This window comes from Phalacrocorax aristotelis, chromosome 2 (assembly GCF_949628215.1).
Source record: "Phalacrocorax aristotelis chromosome 2, bGulAri2.1, whole genome shotgun sequence".
NCBI lineage: Eukaryota > Metazoa > Chordata > Aves > Suliformes > Phalacrocoracidae > Phalacrocorax > Phalacrocorax aristotelis.
In genome coordinates, this window is record NC_134277.1 from 110,257,288 (window position 1) to 110,276,546 (window position 19,259).

General features: G+C 39.1%; 1 protein-coding gene across 3 annotated transcripts in view; it reads left to right on the top strand.

Annotated features, from left to right (window-relative positions):
- SPIRE1 (spire type actin nucleation factor 1) overlaps nt 1–19,259 on the top strand; it is a 132,437-nt gene that overhangs the window by 62,010 nt on the left and 51,168 nt on the right. The gene's annotated exons all lie outside the window — the stretch shown is intronic.

Below are 19,259 nucleotides of genomic sequence, written 5' to 3' on the forward strand. Positions count from 1 at the left end.
CTCTGCAGTACATACATACTATGCACATACGGTACAGGAAATCTGTACATCTTGGGAGTGCCAGGTTCTCTGTGCACATACACGAGGATGAAAGTGTACATATACAGTAATCCTGAGGGGTTGGGAGCGCATCAGGTTGACAGCGCATGTAGGGCTTGGGGAGCTTTGGGTCAGCAGAGGACATAGAGTAGGCCTGGCATGCAGGGTGGTGTTGGGCTGTCATGTGGCAGCTTTATCATGGTGTGTGGCCCTCCCTGATACTGAAATGAGATGATGCAGTTTATCAGCCTCTTCCAGAGTATGCTTAAACCTTAATTCCACACCTAATCTTAATGTTATCACACTCCTTATCCCACAGATCTCTGCAGTCAGATGGTTTAAGCCAGCACGACTTTTCATGTTAACCTGGAGGCACTTTCTAAGCTGCAGTTTATCAGTATCTGCTGGCCTGAGCCCCAACCCTAAACCCAGTTTCAGTATTATCCTTTATTCTAGGCCAGCACCCTCTTCTAATTCCAGAGGTAAATAAAGCCACATAACCCTTTGATAGCAGGTTTTATTCTGTGCTGGTATTTGCTGGGCTGAAGTGCTGTCCTAGACCTAGCCCTGTCATTTCTTCCAGCTTTGCATGTCATCATAGCCAAATTGCTACTGCCAGTACGAGACTTTACCTGCTTCTTCAGAGCAGATGTGTTGTCAGTTGTATTTGCAAATCATGAAACTAACCTTTGTCACTGTCTCTGCTACCTTTTTCTGCAGGTCTCATAGAAGATACATAAGGAGGCAGTGGTCTTCTTAAGCCAATATCTTGTTCTTACTTACGTTTACCTTTCGTCCTGAAAGTTGACTCAATGTTAATAGGAACCTTATCTGTAGCTTAGCCACACCTTCTTGTCTGAGACACAAATATAGGTGGATGGCCCCCGGTGCTCAGTGGCCTCTGGTCCCAGGCCTTACCTAACTAATCACTTTTAGGGAGTTCAGTATTAATGTTTGTTAATTCTGTCCAAAAATTAACTGTTGTGCAACTGCTGCTTCACAAAGATGAATTAGTGACCCAGGTCCCATAGTAAACAAAACTCATACTTCGGAAATCTCTATGCTGACCTTTTAATTTGTATGAAAACTATTTTCAGAGCAGCATGTGCAGTATTGTGTTATCTCACTATAACAAATGTAAACAAGATTACAGTTTGCAAAATTTTTATTGGTAGAAATTTGTATTTGTGCTTTGCCTGTAAGCAAGGAGGAAGACAAATTATTTCTGTCACTCCCCATCCCCATATTTCAGATATGTTAATTGTTCTTTAATCATTGGCGTGGTCTCTAAAATGAGAAGCTTCTAAGTCTAGGTGACTCATGTCTTGGTAGTTCAAGTGTATGACTGCTTTCGGCTGGAAGGAACTGAAATTTACAGTGCTGATATTGATCTGCTTCTGTTTTGTTTTGAGTACTCTGGTGGTAGTACAGATCAACTATCTATGGCATGTGTGGAGTTACAGAGGAAAGGAAGAATATGTCCTGTCCCATGCAATTACAGATGGGATGAGAAGATCTACATTTAGATCTAAGTATTTTGGAGGCTCCCTTCTGAGTCTGAGGACATACATTATTATCATACAGATGGTATAACCCCGTGTAAGTATAATATGGGAACCTGTCAGAGGGGAACCAGAGAATGCAGCTAAAAACAAGTATTTGTTTATGACAGACAGTTAAAGAGTTCATGTTACTGGAATCCAAAGGCCCACAATTCTTCCTAGTCCTTCAGGTTAAAATTAGAAAGATGGAGATTTATCTGAGTGTAATTAATTCTCTTAAAGGCTGAGTTGGCTTTAGCATTTTTATATGAGCCTGCAGAACAGTATTTATGCTTAATTGCAAAACAAGCAACTTGCAGTGTACCCTTTAACTCTGTCTTAAGCTGGTGAAGATTTTGGAATCTTACTGAGATGGTAACCAATGGCCCTGATGTTGGCAGTTCATTTTATATTAAAAACGAATGCAGCAGCATTGGCCATTTGTGAAAATCATCATGCTCAAAAGAGACAGCAATTGATCTGCTCTCTTCTCTTGAGTCCTGTTTGTAGTGTACTCAAATGGTACATGATAGTTTTTATCTTGGTGGATCTTCTTTTAGAAAAAGGTGATCTATGTCTCTACATGTTGGGGGTGGAGAATGAAACTACAGTGGGTTGGAAGTCCTCAGTTAACTTCACTTTTGTTGTCATAGTACTTGAGCTTGATTTGCTAGCTTGACCAAAAATTAATCATCTTCTGCCTGTGGATCTTCAGTTGTCCACATAGACCTCGTGTCTGAGACACCTTTTGTAATGTTGGGGAACCTCCTGTCCCAACTGTTTGCGTCCCTGAAAGTATAACCATCTAGTTTTTGTACCTCTTAAGTTCTGAGGGAGGCAGATTCTCCTTTGGCTATTCCTTTTTGCAGTTTAACTCTTTGGGGACTGTAAGCTAGAAAGAAACCCAAAGATCTCCCAAAATGATTTTGTGAACATCCCCCCATGTCATACTGCTGTGACAGGGCACCCCCAGGTGGATGCCCCTGGGGAGTTTGGGCCTCTGAAGGTGGACCTTCATGGTGCTGGTCCGAGCAGGTAGATAACTTGTGTTGGCACACACCCTGGCTACCCTGTCTCTCTGTGACGCTTTGACAGAAGTGGGACTTCTGGGTTCAGCAGCAAAGTCCCGAGGACCAGTGCTCATCTCCTGCGCTAAGGGGCTTAAAAATATTCCCTTATGGGCTCTGATCCTCCCAAAGCATTCTTACTGGGAGTACACCTCTTTGTATCAACTACCCAGTATCTTCAGACAAATACACAGACATTGTGAATGTCCCAGAAAAACAATTGCTGAGATTGGGTTAACAGAGGAATATGTAGGTCTTGGCTGAATAGGACCCATCCACGGGCATTTTCTGATTCCTTCACCAATCTTTAAGCTAACTTGGAGTTGTCTTAGAAATGCAGTAAACTTGCTATTTTTCTCTTGACCAAGCAAGCCTTGTACCTCATGGTTATTCATTCAAACCACAGTGTGTTTCTTATCTGTGCTGTCACCTTGGCTGGGATCCGTGTCAGCTATATGTCATCAAAGCATCCTGAAAGTTTTCTTTTGTTGGTTTTTGGTTTTTAACTCAATCGGTTCCTTGATCTGTTTTGCTGTAAGAGCCCTCCAACATTTGTGCCGGCACAACTGAAGCACTGGCAGAGTAAACTGTGCTGCTGGCTGAGTCATGAAAGGAGTCAGTGTTTGAAGCTCCGGTACTGGACAGGCCCAGGGAGCTGAGGACAAACTGCAAAATAAAGCAGAAGTGTCTCTGCGTGTCTGAGTCTTTGTAATATATGAGCAATATCTCCATGTTGTTGTTTTTTATATAAAATTATTTAACAATAATAATAGGGTCTTGATACCAAAAGCTTTATAAACAGCTGCAGAGCAAGTGGATTTATGACAACTGAGAACTCTGCAAGTGAAAGATAAGCAGAAGCAGAAATAATTTTGTACTGTTCGCAACATTTATTGTGAGAGGTTTTGCTTAGAACTGCATTATACCAAATCTACTTGGAAGGAAGTTGTCCCTCACTACTTCAGTCTTCCCATTAAAAAAAGAAGGGCTTTTTTTTTTTTTCTTGCTTTAATTATTCTCATATAGAACAGTGGAAACATCCCTTCCATTGGTGTGGGCTTAGATCGATTGGAGTCTCTTATTCCAGGCTGGGAGACAAAACCAAAGCACCTCTTCTGTGGTGGTTTTTACCTTCCCATTATGGCTCACAGTAATGCATCTACACTGGTTAAAAACCATTGTACCCTTAATTCACATAATTATACTGGTATAACCTGTCTCAGGTGTAAAATAGTGTGAGGAATCCAAGGAGTTGTCCAACAAAAACAGGAAACACAGATTGGGTGTTCAGATTATTTTTATGTATGGGGAGATTAGAATACACCTGAAATTTGTGTGTGGCCTTTATGCACCTAAAAGAAGCAGAGCAGGGCATGGACTTTTTTCCCATCTGTTTTATGCTGCAATTATTATAAATAATTTACACAGGGGTAAAAATAAAGTTCCAGTTCTTAGTGTATGTGGAAGAATTCTTTGGTAATGGTGTCCCACAGTGCATGAAATGCAGTATTTGTCATGACAGAGCTCCAGTTTTCCATTTAAAAATGCAAATGTCTAAAACATGCAAAGCAGTCTGTTAGAAGTAACACATCTGAGTGTGAGGTTTGATCTAAAGTATCAGAGAACCTGTTAGCCTGTGCTGCTAAAATAGACCTTAGAGACTAAAATAGATCAATGAGTGTTCACTTTAATGAGGTACATTTTGTTCGATCAAATTAATTTGAAATTCTAATGACTGGAAATCACAGTAATGGTTGGTCAATTAACACAGTGATGCTGTAGTAACCCATAACAAAGTAAAAAATGAGCACAGATGCCATTCGTTACAGAAGTGTCCCACATCTCTGCCCTCCAAAATAGCTCCAGCACTCAGCGAGGCAATGCAGACTGACCTGTCCAAAGCTGAAAGGGATATGCCTTAGTCTGTCTCAGCTCACCACTGAACTTCAACCATCTCCCCAATCCAGGTGTTGAAACTGATACGTGCACAGAAGGCCGTGATGGATTTTTCAGATTCACTGTCAGACTGGTAAAGGCAGTAGATCTGCTCATCGAAATTAGCCAGGACAGCAGCTTGCCTTACGTTAGGGTTTGGCAAAGGTTCATCTTGTCAGAATCTGGTTTCCACTCATGTAGACTTTGCAGTCTTGAATGTTTGTGGTGTTGCAGCTAGCTTTTTAGCTCTACTGACTCCTTTCGCTACTTAAAAAATGCAGGCCATTTTTGTACAGATTTACATGACATCTTCTATTGTGTCTGTAAGGCACGAGTGTTCTTTGATTTCCATGTAATTCCAACATCCCATAGGGAGTATCCCATGTACCTTATCAGTACTGCTTGTATTATTTACATTATGTGTGATATATGTTTTAGTAGACAGGTAGATTAACGGTGACATGCAAAATTGCTGTACAGTTTTCTCTCAAAGTGTTACGTGCTGAAGGTTCGCAGTAGCTGCCCTCACAGACCATATTCAAAACAGTAGATTAACTTGTTTCTCAGTTTTTAAATTGTGCATATACAGCTCTTGTTTGAAATGGGCAGTATAGGTATTCTTGTAGCTGTAATGCTCTACAGGCACAAGAGAAGCAGGATTTATGGGGTGAGGGAGAAGTTCTTAACTAGGCCAACTGGTTTAGCACAGGAAAACACATTAGCCCTTCCAGGCTGAAATGAAAGGTCCAATGGCAGAATCTCCAAGTGCTTGTCCACTATAAATCTTGCAGTCTCTAACTTCTCTGAGGCGTTAGAGCCCCACAATCCCCTCCCCCACCCCCACCCCCAGGAGAGGGCCAAGAGGAAAAGGGGCTGTGAAAGCTTCGCCTTTTCTGGTTCTTGCTAGGACACAAAAGACTAGATTTGAGGACACTCAGAGGTTTTTCTTGCTGATAGCAGTTGTATAAAAGGCCATGGGTATTTCAGTTGTCAGTATTGCTAGTTCAGAGTCACTTTAAGGATGATACAATTGCATTGCCAAAGAAGATGGAAGCAGCGTAGATGCTACAAAATTTCTTAATTCCTTATAGAGGCACATTGTACTGTAACAGCAACATGGGAAAAGTAAAGAAACGGAGTAAGGGCCCTTTAATTAAGCCACTGTGATCATCTTGCTTTTGAATTATTCAAGAGGGAGCCTTGGGCTTGAGGCAAAGTTTCTTTTGGTGCATTTATTTCAGAGCTGGTAACAGTATTAAAAGAAATGAAACATTTGGAGAAAAGTTGTTTGAATTGACTTAGAAGTACCACCAAAATAATAATCTCTATTTTAGCTATGTGGTCTTTTTAATATGCTCTTGATTATTGTGTTCCCATGATGCTATTTTCTGCTCCCCTTTGCTTAGTGTACTGCTGCATGCCATGTTTTAGAAGAATATTTAAGTGAGATAGGGTCATTTGATACAAAGAAATAAGCAGTGTATATTAGATTGTGCTGCCCCCTGAAGATCTGAATCTAAAAGTCAGAATATCATATTTATCCCAAAGATTGGTCTGAAGACAGGGAGTCTTTTGCATTTCTTTGTAAAAGGTTTTTTACAGAAGGATTTTGTTAAAAACACGTAGTTGCAACATCCTTAAATAGTATTGTAACTGAAGGAGTCTTAAGGGGTACCTTTCAAAAGACTATTGTCCACAGGATACATGGCCCTGAGTGTATTTTAAATGGTTGATTTGTAAATATTTTTAATGAACTAAAACAATGGGAAAAGCAGTATTCTTCTGGGTGATGCCTTCAGTGCATTTCTTAGGTAGTTTTAGCTTTGCCTTACTGCCTCGCTTGTGCCATACCATCCGAAAGCTCATGCATCTGTGCGGATGAGTCTTGTATGCGTAGTTGTGGACAATTATTTGAACATTTTAATTTAGCAGCCTTCCTAATAACTTACACTAACTCATGCAACCTAACAAAATGGTCCCAAGAGACAAACTCCTTGAATTTACTAAGTCTGGCAGAGCATTTGTTGAAGGTGTATGCTAGCCTGGATGCTATAGGAAGACAGCAGGCATGGGAATTCAGGGATTTTGTGTCGGGTGGTGAAGCGAACTGGCAAAGCTGAGTAGCAACCAGGGCTACTCACTGTGTGGAGACCCAGACTAAATCATACCAAGAGGTAGATTTAGCTGAGAGGGATTGGCAAGGGCAGGGAGCTAAGGGATCATGCTAAAGGAGGCCAGCTGCACACGGGGGCAATGCTTCATATGCTGCTCTGAGTTTGCTTTGTGTAAAGCCTGTAAAGAAGGCACTAGGAAGACATTTTTGGAAGCCTGCTTGGATGGAAAACAGAGGAGTTTTTTTGCCTTTGCCCTGAAGAGAGAACAAACCACTTTTGTCTTATTGTTATTTATGTATTTGCGTCTCAGAGAGAGAGGCTAGAAACTTGATTTTAAACACTAGAAAAACTGGGCATTTGTTTTATTGTTATTGAGTGCAGGATGTCAAGGGAAGAGCAAGATAGTTTGGGTGATTTTAGCCAAAAGAGTTCTGTGGTTTTTTGCCTTGCTTTCTCTTAGGACAAAGCAAGCTTGGAGTTGGGACAAGAAGGTCCTAATGAGCAATTGTATTTGTTTTTCCTTTTTGGCATGCCAAGATTTCTTGATGTGACCGCTAAGACCAACACATGCTTTAGATGAGTAAATTCTCATGAAGCCAAATCTCTTTATGAACTGGTCTCTTCTAATGAATTCATGTTGAGCAGTCTGCTATATCATACTGTGTGTAACAAGCCCCCATATATGTATTTGATAGTCAGACACACTTGCACAGGTAGATGTAAAATATCAGTCTTGAATCCACTTTTTAAAATGGAAAGGTTATAAGGGGATGTTTGAAAACATGATGGCATTGGGGGAAGAAGAGCTATAGGGACTGGTTTTTTAAAAAACTGACTTCTGTGGAAGCACGTAATATTAACAAACATGAAATAAATGAACTTCAGGAGGGTATTAGTCAGCATGATTTATTAAGTCTTTTCATGTCTGGACAGAGGAATTGTGTCACAGTAGAAATATTTTTAATAGCTCAGAGGTTAAAAAAAAATTAGAAAATATGTTTTCCAGGCAACACACACATTTGAAAATAAAAATATTCAGTTAGTTAATTTTGCCCTTGTGTTTACGTTTAATTTCTTATAAACCTATACAGAAAGTGAAGGGATTCCTGTACCTTAGCTTGATCAAGAAAGCTGAGGACAGTTTGTGTAAATCCCTTTAAGGTAATTTTAAAGCAGCTTTGAACGTGACAAGTGTTTTAGTGAATTAAGTTGATAGACAGGTTTCATTAATTAAAGTGATGTCATTTGGTGTCTTAAACAGTTGTCCTGATTTTTCATTCTGGGCAGTGTAACTGGAGGTCAACACGTGGTCTGCTTTACTTTGAAAGTAACCACTGTGCTCGTTTTAAAAGGGTGATGTCAGTCCTTTTCACATCTGAATGTGTTACTGAGCAAAGGAGGGGCGTTTATTGCCATTTCTTGTCCTGGAAATGGTGCTTACTGCATTCAGAGCCAAGGCACTTTACCGGGGACTTTCCAGTGATGAGTCTGGCTGCCAGAGGCACTTGGCCTCATGGTCTCACCTTCAGCAGAAGTGCTGAAATCTGTCCTTATGGGAAACCTTTAATAAAACCAGACTACAAAACAGTTGCAAAAAGTGTACCTCTGAACACTATGGGTTGGGTTTTCTTTCCTACTTGGGCCCTCTTTTTGTCAGGAGTGACTGAAGGGGGAGAGGGGGACATGCCTGCTCCTTCCCAGTGCTCTCCCGGTGGCCAGGGGATGCATAGCACCCATCTGCACTCGGCCTGGCTCTAGGGTCAAGTGAGCGGGTCAAACAGGACGGGTATCTCGGTGGCATCCAGGACACTTCCTGCCGTAAAGATGAAACTCCAGAGGTTTGTAATCTCCCACCGGGTGTTGCTTCTTCCTGGGTGCACAGCAGCAAACTGCTGAGGTGAGATAACTGGTGAGATAACTAGGCCACTCCCCCCCTCCACTAACCTATATTGTCTTAAAGGCCTACCACAATAAAATAATTAATAATTTTCTTTACCACTGTGACAGATAAAGATAACCTCTCCTTGGGGTTAATTTGGCAGCTATCTAGGCCTTTTAATAAAGACACTGCAAGCAGAGAGGTTTCTTGGCAGCTCCCTGCTGGTGTCACATGGAGTTTGAGGGAACTGAGCCCCCCTCGCCTTCCCTACCACCCCCAGCTTCCACTTGAAGTTGTCCTTCTTGTGGGACCCTGATACTAGCAAAAAAATAATTTAGAAACACTTAGTTTAGGGCTTTTTGACAAGTGAGTGGTGTTTTCAGCTATATTTGCTGGCAGAACAAGCTGTAAGCTTTTAACACTCATCAGTTTTACACCAGACTCTTTGTAGATGTGATGGTACATCCTAAATTCAGTTCAGAGCTGTCAACAAACTCCAGTTGAGGTGGCACTTTGCCAGTGTCTTAGATTTGTCCCTTTATCCATCGCTATCAAGTTCTTCTATATGAAGCTGTTAAACAAGCTTTCATCTTGCTAAAGGTAGCAATGTTTGAAATAGATTTATGTATTTGCATTTCTAGTTACCTCTACTTTGTTCTTAAGTCTTGTTTATTTTAAAAATAACTGCCCTGAGTTTCAGCTCTCAAAAGTGGCTTTATCATGCAAAATGTCAGTACAGAAGAGAGTTACCCAAGAGTAACAGTAGGTCTTTGACGACATGCAAGAGAGTGCTCTACCACAATCGCCCGTTTGATAACCTTACTCTCCATGGACTGAGGTCATTACAGTATTAATTACCTTCCAGAGATTTAATTCTTTTTATATTTCTGCTTTGGAAGGCATTGGTAAATGTATCATGAAAAAGCATCTATTTCAACAGACATGTAGTAGAAGCCTCTGCAAGTGCCAGGGGTTTTAAAGGTAGCTTTGAAGTTGAAGAACTGAGCTGGGAGTTCCTGCCTGACTTGCAGAGATATATCTTTCATGATATGTAACTGAGAACAGGTAAATAATTATCTATGGTGCAGGTCCTTAGAATACTTGGCATGAAATAGTTTAATTATTTTAAGAGCTGTGTTTGAAAACAAAGCACTCATGCAGCAGTTGACTGGAGAACTAGGAAAGTGATTTGCCTCGTTCCATTTTCTCTTTTTCCCTTCAGATAATAAGATTTTGACGAAGAGGCAGCTGGTAGCTGGGTTGTGGTGTGTGGTTTTTAAATTGTTTTTCATTGTTTGTTTTTTTCCCTTAACTGTTCTCTGTCAAGGACACATCCCTTTTACTGCAGAACATGCTTGTTTCTACAAGGCTCCTACTTAGATAAGAACGGTAAGACTTATCTGATGTGGTTAAAATAACCTAAAGTGCAAAATTATTGTATGTTAATTAAAAGCAAGGTAGTAAGAGTTGGGAAAACTCTTCAAATACTTTAAACTGTATATTTCTTTTCCTTTTTTTTTTTAAGCGTGCAAAGAAATTAATTTCAATAGGATTGCTCAGCATTTAAAAGTACAAATAGCTCCTTTTGAAAATATAAGAAACTTTAATTGTTTCACCAAGGTGCGTGGCTTTGCCTCCTTCTACAAGTGGCATATTTTGAAATAAGCAAGCCAACTGTTAGAAAGAACATCCAAACCTTAGGGACAAGAAGAAATGTTTCTGAATTGAGTTTATTAGCAAGAGAAGGATCTGTCTTGCTCAGTATCTTTGGGTTCTCATCTTGTGTTGAGGTCTGTGGGTTTTGTGCTTTTTAGAAGCAAGGACTCATCTCCTCCAAGGAGTCATGATGTTAAAATAAAACTAATGTATTTTAAGATCAGAGCAAGAGGTCTGCCTTTAGATTGTACTAGAATCTTCACATCTCTTAATTAAAAATAATGAATTTCTATGTTTGAATTGTGTATGAATACATAATGAACTTCAGGATTTCAGGAAAACCACCAATTACTACAAGATGCATAATAATTCACTACAGTTGTCCGTTCTAAATTTTAATATGGGGACTGGATTTTTTTTTAGCAGATAGCAATGCAAATGGGCCAACAAAGCAGGCACACGATAGAAAAATATGCTGTAGCATCCTATGTGATTTGGTCAGCTATGGCTTTGACCAGAATTTTAAAATTTTCTTTATCAGATAAAATTTCCAACCACCTCAGTGGGCTTTGCATTGGCCTCAGATCTCCATCAGCAAAACAGAATTGGTAATTCCTAGTGTCACAAGGGTGAGAGAATACATGGAACACAGACTGCGAGGCAACTACTGTGATGGAGCCCCTACAGCATGGTTACAGTTCTCGTGTTGCAGACTCAGTGCAGCTTCGGATATATGAAGTGGCCTTGAATGCTTGGCAGAGAGGTGGTTTTACTCCTGTTGCTGCCGTTGGCAAGAAATGTGCAGAACCAAAGCAAGCAGTAAAGCTGTCTTTCCCTCAGTCTCTGAGCTGTCAGGGCAGTATAAGCACCATCTGCAATCCCTACAGGTGGTTAATCCCACCTATATACAGGATGTATGCCAAAGCCATTGACTCTAGGTAATTCAATTTCTAGTAATTACCATACTGGAGACAATTTCCAGGAATGGAGTGTGCATAGAGGAAAAGGACGAAAAAGGGCACCATCACTAGAAATAGAGGGAACTGGGGAGAAAATAACACCTTTTTAAGTTCTGATTTATTGGATATCTGTTCTGCTTGAAAAAGCAAGGATATGTATTTGAATCAAAATTACAGTATTTTAATTTTAATCAATAAATTTTGGGTTAAATAATTTTGTTCGTACCTATCTTAGAGTGGCATATGTTTTAAGTATTAATATTTATGTAACTGATATGCTTGACAAGACAATTGCAGTGTAGATTCAATACCTGTAAATGTCAAGAAAAAAACGTTAAGCATACTTGCCTAGAAGAAGAGGAGGAAGAATTTTTCTGTCAGCCTTTTCCATGCAATCAGAGTTTCAAGAGCTGATTCCCAGGTACTACAAATAAGGAGTACGCATACATGAAGGAATAGAATAGGTTTCCATACACTGAGATCTGATGCAAGCAAAATGAGACTGATTAGAACTTGCTGGATTTATTCATTGGGAGTGAAGTTTAAAAGCGTGTTATGTTTAGTAATGCAGTTTGTTTGGTTATGCACCTGGAAATCTGTTTTTTTGGATAGGAATAAAAAGTCATGCTTCAGGACAAAACATGAAAGCAAATTATTATTATGCCTTCTGAGAGAAGTTTCAGCGCTTTACATAAAAACAAAGAAGCTTCCCACACACTTGCATTTTAAAGCTCTATACGTGAATTGTAAATTGCTGCCAAGGAAAGTGCATGTTTTTATTTTACTTAATACATTTTAATTGGATTTTAAGTGGCTCATGAATAAAACTGCCTTACATTAATATGTTACCTCTCACTTAGTAAGTATGCAAACATCTGAACTGTTTAGTAGTGGGATTGATGGGCATTATTGAAAAATTGATAGAGAAACAACCCCCTTCTGCGTTATTCGCCTTTTCCTTTTCAATATGTGTCAATGAGGTTTGGTTTCTGATTTGAGAGTCATTCCCCACCGTTTTCTGTTGTCTTTTGATAAAATTATTTTCTCTTTTATTCTGTTTGAAAATGTCACTATTTTCTACTGTTTTCCCAGATATGCTCGGTTGAGGTTTTTTTGTGGTGTGTGTTTGTTTGTTTGCTTCTTTTTTTTCCAAGCAGTACCTTGAGTGTAATGGCTGCTTTATATGCCTGTATGGAGGCTTGGGGAGAGAGGAGAAAAGAAGGGCATCTATTCTGCTCTCATTCTCTGCTGCTTGTACCAAGCGTCCAGTAGAAAACCAACTCTCTTTTCCGCTGAACAGAAGTAGTAGTTCCAGTAAGAAGGCACCCTCCAGCCCTAAGGAGGGCCTGAGAAGCATGGCAGACAACCATACAAAATGACGTTACAGGGGTGCAACTTCTTGCTATCAGTTGTTCAGGTCTAAGTTATTTAATAACGTAAAGGGTGGTTCCACAACTTAATGGCTGTTAGCTAAAACAGCTACAGGTAGCCCTGTGAATATGTACAGCCACTCCCCTTCTCCTTTAATTATCCAGTTTTATCGTGTTTCCCCATCTACGCCTCTACTCCGCTTCTGAAGCTGGTTTTCTTACCCAGATGCCTCCATCCCGTCCTTCGCGCTGCTGCTCCTGCATGAAATGCAGATGTGTGAGCAGTACAGGTGAGAGCTGCTGAATATACACAGAGCTGTTGCCTTGTTGTGAACCAGAGAGCTTTAGAAAATGGTTGCTGCTGACAGGCTAGCTAGTGGTTTTGCTAAATGTTGTAGGGGTTGACATTTCATGAAAACGAATGGGAAAAACATAAATTGTAGGATTTCGCCCTTGCCCATGAATAATCCCATTGATGTTCCACTGAATAGTCAAAGAAGGAGAGCTAGCAAATTCAGATTACTGCATATTTATATTATTAATTCCTCCATTATTCTGCTAACAAACAACAGAACACAGTTTCTCTGAAACAAAGAATGCAGAATTGGTTTTCACTTAATTGGCTTTTTTGAAACAAGCCTCTTTGAGAAGCAGGATGTTGTTAGTCCACTGTGTAAAGACAGTGTTACAATACACCTAACATATTCCAGAAACAGCTGTATGCTGGGGGTGTATCTGAGGGGTAAAAATAGCTTAATAGCTTTCAAGAAGAAATGAGAATTTACGTGAATGCAACTTTGTCAAGAAGCCTGCACTAGCACATAAAATTAGTCACTAATTGAAAAATCAATGTCAAAATGTCTAGTGGAAATATCATTGTCTCACAAAAACATAGGTTGACCTTTGTTTGAAGTCTGTTTTGATACTCAAGGTCTTCATTCTGGACTTAGAAGGCTAATAAAGAGTAAGAATAGGGTTCACTGAGCATGAAAAATACTGGATTGGGCTTAAAAATTGAAATGTAGTCAGTAATGTATACTGTAGTTTACTTTCAATTTCTTAGCACCTGTTAAGTCTTAGTCTTTCAAGTGTTTGTAGTTGTGTTAAATATTTGAAAGACTTCTTTCTCTAAAGATACTGTCCTATAAATGTAACAATACAAATTGCCTTCACCTTTAATTGTTTCTGTCATTGGAGAAGGCTCAAGTTTATAAGAGACAGTTCAGGGAGGTATTAGTCTTGCAGTTGCTGTCTGTTGAAATTTTAACAAGACTGTCATCTGCTTAAATTCAGTCTAATAGCATGGAAAGTAGTTAAGACTTTTCAAATAGCTGTGAAATATAAGATTTTAGGAAAGAAAATGAATCACAGTGCTCAGCACCTGAAGTACCTCGTGGAAATGGTGTCAGGACAGATATTCTGTTTAGGAGAGAATAATGGAGGAGAGTCATTTACTGTGCACCAGTTTCATCTGAGCATTGTTGAATTGCTCAAGTTTTGCTTTGTATTTGTAAAAACAACTACAACATAGCATTTCCCAAACACAGTCTACCCACATGAGTGTTTCAACTTTCAACACTGACTTAAGTTTAGACTCAGGAGAACATTTGCAAATGTTTGTTAGTCCATTCCTGTTTGACATTTAAGCATATGTATAAATAATTTGCTCAAGGCCTTCAATCTTCAGAGTTTGCAAAGCAGAGGGTAGTTAAAGATGATGAAGATTGTATGACAGACACTTCTTTAAGGATCAAGATCTTGTGCAAAGCACTGCTTTCAATCCTTGCATCATCTAATTCCTGTTTGCAGTTTTGGCTTTAATTTCAGCAGCTCCATTTTTTTCTTCTTTTTACAATCCTGAAAGAGGGACCCAAACAAGGCCACTATTTCACTGAATTGTTCCTGTTATTGCTATATGCAATAGCTCTGCTGCTGCATTTGGGTTTTCATATTAGGAACAACAGTAAAGAAAGAATGTATTTGTTAAGCCATTTTATGGGGAGGATCGCTTAAACCATTAAATTCTGAACTTGTGTAAGTAGAGAACTATGTAATTCTTTTCTAGTCCGCTTCAAAGCAATGAGAAACAAGATCAAAACAAATACCAGTGTGAGGGGAAAGCCTTACCAGATTGCTGGAGAACACTTGACACTAGCAAATTAGCGATTTGCCTCAATTTCCACATAATCTACCTTTCCCTTGAGGTGTGTAAAATTAATCGGAGCTCACATGTCAAGCAACTGGACATTCCACAGCACTTGCAAACGATCATTTAAAATACCGATTTTAAAAGTTGGAAAGCTTCTGCAGGTAGCTCTCTGGGAAGAGTAACTTTCTGTGAATATTTTCTGTACTTGCTGTAAATTTATTTTGTGGATTAATAGCTAACTCTGCTCCCATCCGTTTTCTTATCACAGTCGTACCTCACTAGTATTCCCATAAAGTCCTTTATCAGAGGGATCAGCTAGTCCTTGGCCCACTGCAGTTACAAGTGGTGGACCCAGAGGCAAATCTCTGCCTGGGAAGTTTGAGAGAGCAGCTGTGAACTCGTAGGGAGCAGATGAGCCGGCACCAGATGTCATGAAAGCACCTCAAAACTTGCACTGTGCCTAAGTCCTGTGTACTATGCATAGGGGTGGTCCTAGCGGGCAGAAACATCTTACAAACTCATGTCAATACACTGCTTATTCATCTGAATGATGCACCCCTTAATGCTATTCTAGATAATAAAGCAAAGCAAAATGCTCGGTGGAATTTTACAAATACACATTTATTGTCTTGGTAAAATTTTTCTGGTAAGGCAGATGGCTCCTTGATGTTCATAAGAATAAAAGGATATATATTAAGAAAAAAAAAAAAGCCTAATCACAAGGTGTAGTTTATCTGTACAGAGACAGAATCTTTCAGAAAATAACCTTGACTTGGGAAGGCATCTCAAGCTGAGTTTTATTTTTTTGAACCTGTTTGCAGTACCATACTGCAAAGGATGGGGCAGATAACTAGTACACTAGCATGTTCAGTGATCTGGTGGTTAAAGAAATTTCTTCTTGTTGCTTAAGAAAAAGTACATCTTTTAAGTCTAAGTTAATACTCCAAGGCTTTCAAAACACTTAACAAGCCTGGCATTTGCAGGCTGGTAGTATGTTTTGCATAATATCAATAGCTTGTCTTTGTGGCCCATGGGAAAAAGAAATCCTTTTCTTCTCTGTGGAGCATTCGTCCAGGCCTGCTGCCCAAGATGATTGCAAGTGGAAACACTTTTTGTCTTTTGAAATCTTAATTCTAGCAGGCCAGGTGTTTTGATGAAGCTTCAGTATATATCTAGCCAAAAAGGTTTAGCAAAACCTATCTGAATGTTAGTGGGTGAGTCAGTTGTACTTTTTGTAGTTTTATGGAGCCCTTGATGGAATAGATTCAAACAGATGCAAGAAATGCTGTTTGATCTCTTCGGATGGTTAAATTGTGATTTCTGTTAACGCTGCTTTGGCTTGGTGTACTCTGTTTCCTAGTCAGTTGAAGATGAATTTGGATAGAGGAGCTGGCAAGGCTATGGTATTTACATAATGCCTTTTGTTTTTTTCTGTGAACCCTGAATGTGGATGGAAACAGTCTCTAATCTTCTTAGTGATCTAAGCAAAGATTGAATGCTTTGGGTCAAGATGGGTTGTGCATAGGCTCAGTTAGGGAGAAAATTAAAAAAAAAATCCCAGCTCTTCACAATGATTGCAAATGGAAATACTTACAGACCAAGCTAGTTAATGTTTCAGTAGTTGATAATATATGTGATATTTCACCAGTTTGCAAAGACCACATAATTTGTTTTCAGTCATACTTTTTGAGACTTCTTGGAAACAGAGCAAACAGCCCTTGTATTAAGCTCTGGGCGCTGTTTGCATTCATTCCCCTTAGGACAGTTTTAAGTTGTATTATGAGGGATGAAAACACAGATGTCAGAATAAGCAGCGTACAGAGGCTTCCTTTCCACGATGAACTCTGAATGGCTGAAAAAGACTGCAGACCTGATCTTAATCCTTCTTGCACCACAACCGCTACGACATGGTAAGAGGAGGAGGAGTTCATTAGGAGGCTGTCCTTTTGTATCTCAATTATTAAACAATTCTAACTGTGATTTTTATGGTGTGTTACAGTAACATAGCTTTACAAACACTGCTATTATAAAATTAAAGATGTGATTTAAATTTTTTTGAAGTCGATAAATATCCTGAACTCAGGCTAGAAATGACATTTCATACTTGATTTGCCTCACCTGCCTAGATTTTGCAGTATTTTTTAATGTAGAAGTTATAGCTTGTCAGGAGCTCTGAACAACATGAAGTACAATATATTACAATGAAGGGGAAAAAAATCGGTCTGTCCTATTTGCATTTTACTTTTTCTTCAGGCTTACCTTCCCCAATCCAAAAAATTATGCTAAGTCACTTGACTTAATGTTACCACAAGGGGTTTTTGTGTGTAGTACATCTTCACATAATATGAGATCACTCAGAGATTGATTTTTCAGAACATGAAATTCAGTAGGACCTGCTGGCCGTCTTTTAAGATCTGCACCCTAACGTTTACAAACCAAATGGTTAACTTCTTGTGTGGTTGCTTTTGTAACTAAGTTCAGCAGCAGGCATTTAATTTTTTTTTTTGCTTTACTTCATGTTCAGTAGTAGAGTCCACATTATATCCATTCCCTGCTTGAACTTGCCACTGCTTCATTTCATTAACTTTCTCAATTTTTGATGCAAATTGTTTCTAATTAACATGCTTCTAAATAAAGAAAAAGAGCATTCTTAAAAACATGTGTGCAATCTGTATAATAATAAAATTTTGTTCTCAGTTATGAAGACTTGTACCATTTTATGACCTTTTTGAAATTGCTGTTGTTATTATTCTTATAGTTATTCCTATAAGTGGTGTAGTTTAGAATTAAACCTTTTTATCTGTACTGTAATTAATAACAAGAAATAGCTTACTGCAAACATAGTAAGGCAGGTAAGGACATGATTAGTTATTGAGAGGAAGGAACACAAATTGACCACACTCAGCATTTAGTCTTTTAAATGTTCTGACTTTTTCATTAAGCCAAGGGAAATATTTAATAGCTTCTATCTTTGTGATGTGGGCTGTCACTGCAGCACATGTTAGAGGTGCATTTGTTTTGGTTTTTCTCCCGTTACCTGCAAAGGAAATTAAATGGTTTATTAAAAAGGAAAAAAAAAAGAAGGAAAAAAAAAAAGAAGGAAAAAAAAGGGGGGGGAGAGCAAAAGGAAGAAAAAAGGGGAAAAAAAAGGAAGTGGGGTTTTTTTCCTGTCAACTATGTCCTTGTGATTATGCAAAAGTAAACTTGAAGAGTATAAGAAAATTTTGGCCATCATTGTAAAGCAGTGTAAAACTTGAAAGGGAGGAATCAAGGGCGGTTTTGTGACAAGTCTGCCTTGCGTTACCTATATGTAAGGAAAGAATATGGGAAGGAAGGAAAATGTACACATACACACATACATATAAAGTTTCTTTGTATATATTCTTTTTTTATGACTAAAAGGATATATCTCTATATGGGTACAGTAATCAGAATAGGTTATTATAGGAGTCCAAATTGTGCCTGTAAAAATTTCCGAGAGAAGTTGACCAAATCTGACCACTGAACTCTGTATGGTTGTACTAATTGGAAGAAATAAAAGATAACAAGGGGCCTATGGCCTTAGAAAGCAGCTTGTCTGTGAGATTGAGCCAATCTAAATCCGACTGCAACCAAAAGCAATTGTTCAGCCCTTTCTTCCTTTCCCCACCCTGGCAGCGCATTCCCCTTGCTCCTTTTTGCCTGTGCTACTACGTGTGTGTCCATGCCAGGAAGAATAATTGTCTCCTGCTCCACTTCCTTCACGTTGCTAATTTTTGTCCGGGTGAGTAATCCTATCTGAGTTAGGGCACGAACTCTGGTGCCAGCATAAGGGCATCAGTGGACGCGTACAGCTGGAGGCCACAGGACCACACCTTTTAGTGGCAGCATGCATTTAAATCAGACTGAAAGCAATATGAAAAAGCAGCCCGAGCTTTACATGCATTGAGCCCCTTGTAACCACAGTGTCCACTGTAATAACAGGAGAGATTGAGACAAATATGCCACTAGGCTAATTAAGGATTCTTCTGCTAAAGAGGCTTTTGTCTCAAGCTTTATTTCTGGAGATCTGAATATAGCCACCTACTGCCCCAGGTTTTGGCTTGTTCTTAGTTGCAGCTCTATAGCTATAAATACAGCTATATATATAATAAATAGCTACTATAAAACCACAGTAACAAGACAAATTTTAAGGCCCTGGTTAAGATTTTGTTTTATTTTAATGTATACACCAGTGTGATATATGATGTGGGTGCTCTAGTTTTGGCTTTGGGGTTTTATTTTTATGTAAAACTGTTTAGGGAACAAATGACAGATGTTATTTTGTTCTGTCAATTTCCAGCTGAGATCTCCTTGATGAACACTTACAGGTGATGGGTTTGACTTAAGAGAAAAAGGTATTACAAGTATTAGCGTCAGTGCTGACCTATTCTACAATAGTAGAAGCTGGATATTCATGTTAACAAAGCTAGATGCTGCTCCTACCATTCAGGTCCTCTGTTTGAAATATAAAGGCTGGTTTCAGGGAAACTTCTGTTGTCGGAAATGAGAGCTGAATGGTTTACTCTTAA